This window comes from Arachis ipaensis, chromosome B05 (assembly GCF_000816755.2).
Source record: "Arachis ipaensis cultivar K30076 chromosome B05, Araip1.1, whole genome shotgun sequence".
NCBI classification, from domain to species: Eukaryota; Viridiplantae; Streptophyta; class Magnoliopsida; order Fabales; family Fabaceae; genus Arachis; species Arachis ipaensis.
The window spans coordinates 53,410,969-53,413,217 of NC_029789.2; positions in this window are offsets into that span (position 1 = coordinate 53,410,969).

A 2,249-nucleotide genomic window follows, 5' to 3' on the forward strand; every position below is an offset into this window, starting at 1 on the left:
ATTTTCAGGCTCCCGGGACGACGAATGTCAGGATAGAGTCCAGGATTCCAAGCCTTGCTTTTAAATCTGCCTCTGTCTTGATCTACATGTTTCCATTCGGGCGGGTTAAAAAGTAGAATCTCACCTTGGTAACCAAACATTTTCCGTGATCCATGTAATTGAGCATGATACCAATCTGTGTACTTCGAGGTAAAGCGTGGAACCTTATTGAACCTTGTGCACCAGCTCTGAGTACGAGCCATTTCCCTCTTACTCTTAAAGCCGCAGAGAGCTCTAAGCTGGCCATCTGTTTCAAGCAAACCATATTCAAGTGAATAAGTAAAATTATAAGTTAAGGATTGTACCCACTTGAAGCTTGTATTAGGTGGTAATGGCCTTGGGATAGGTGTTTTTGGTGGTTCTGCAAGTTTTGTTTCCTTGTGCTCTTCTGTGAATTCCTCCACTTCTTTGCAAAGATCTTCAATTGTGTCTGTGTCCTGGTCAAAGTCTTCTATGTCTTCCTCATCACTTGAGTCATAAATTGGAGGTTGAGAGAAATCTACCTCCGCATCATCTTCATATTCACTTGGGGAAGATTCTTCGATCTTAGAGAATTCACTTGCGGATGCAAGTTCATCACTAAGAGAGCTGGACTTGTGACTATCATCATCAAGGGAATTTGCTTCTTGGATTATTCCGTCTGATTTCTCATAAACGACTTGCCTTGGAGATTGTACAGTATCCTCCTTAGCATCAACTGTAGCATTCTGGATGGAGTTTTCCTCAATTCTGGATTCCCATGGAAGTTCAGCATCTCCTAGGTCTTCAACCAACTCTTCTTCTTGAACAATGACAGCTTCTTCTAATTGTTCTAGTACAAATTCATGCACTGTCTTGTCCATTGGAGTTTCTGGCAATTCCTTCATGCTCTGCTCTTCATTGGGCTGTCCACATGGGGCTGTGGCTAATCCTTGTGTATTTGAGCACCTAGAAACCCATTGAATTATCGCTTGCTCCAGTTGTTGAATGGTTGTTTGAAATTTATGTACTGTTTCCTTTAGGCGATCCTCTGCTTCTCGGGTTGCTAGACTTGGACATGATACAAAGGAAAGTGGTGGTGATTGGGAACGATCGGACTGGTATTGGGGTAAGGAAGGATCATATGGTGGCGAATGGTGAAGAGAAGCTTGTGAGTGTGGTGGTTCGAGGTTATGTTGAAAGGATGGTTTATATGCATGGGGTGGGGCTTGTTGGTAGCTACAAGGTTGTCCACCATGTCTTTCAGTTGGGTATGCACTGTAGAATGGTCTTTGTCCAGGATATCTCAGAGGGTGTTGCTGCCAAAAGGGTTGATTAGATCCTCTTGGTTTCATCCATCCTTGATTGGTCTGACCTTGGTACACATTCCTACTGTAACTTCTATTTCCTTTAACAATATTAGAACCAAACTCAAAGCAAGAGGGGTGAGAGTTCATAGTAGCAAATAAAGATAAAAAGGAAAAACAAAAATAAATAAACAAGCAAAAGAAAAATATTTACAATAACCAATAATAAGGCACACGTTAGCAGTTCCCTGGCAACACCGCCATTTTGATGAGAGAACTTTTGCGTGGTCTAGAAATTTGCGGATAAATCCTCGTTGCAAGTATAGCTTCTAAACCAACAAAAGTCCTTTCATACAAACATGTTGGGTGTCACAAGTAACAAACCCCTTTAAAAATTGTTAACCGAGTATTCAAACCTCGAACTTTTTGTCCTCTCTTCCTCCTAGCCATTCCTTCTTTCTTCAACCTTTCTCCAAGCTTTCTTCACCTATCATTAATAAACCAAATACATCAAAGCTATGCTCAAAATCATGAGATATTCATTCTTTCATAATATGTGACAATTATAGCATAAAACCTCATGAAATTGCATTAATTCATCTACGGTTGATTAAATCAAAGGAAGCATGAAAATCCACCCAATTGGCTTGTTTATGGCTCAAGAAAGTGCATAATGCATTTGAAAACAAAAGAAAAAGACTAGTGAAACTAGGCTAAGATGACTTGGCATCACAACACCAAACTTAAAGCTTGCTTGTCCCCAAGCAAGAAAAGATTTATTGAGAAGAAAGAATGAAATGGAAGAGGATGTTCATGCTAGTAGAGTGTTATTGGTAGTTCATGGGGTTTTATGTGGATATGTAAACACTCACTTCTTATTGACTCTTAAGCCTAGAAAGTCTCCTTCAAGCTTCAAGTAACATACTGCTATGACCTCTCATTATT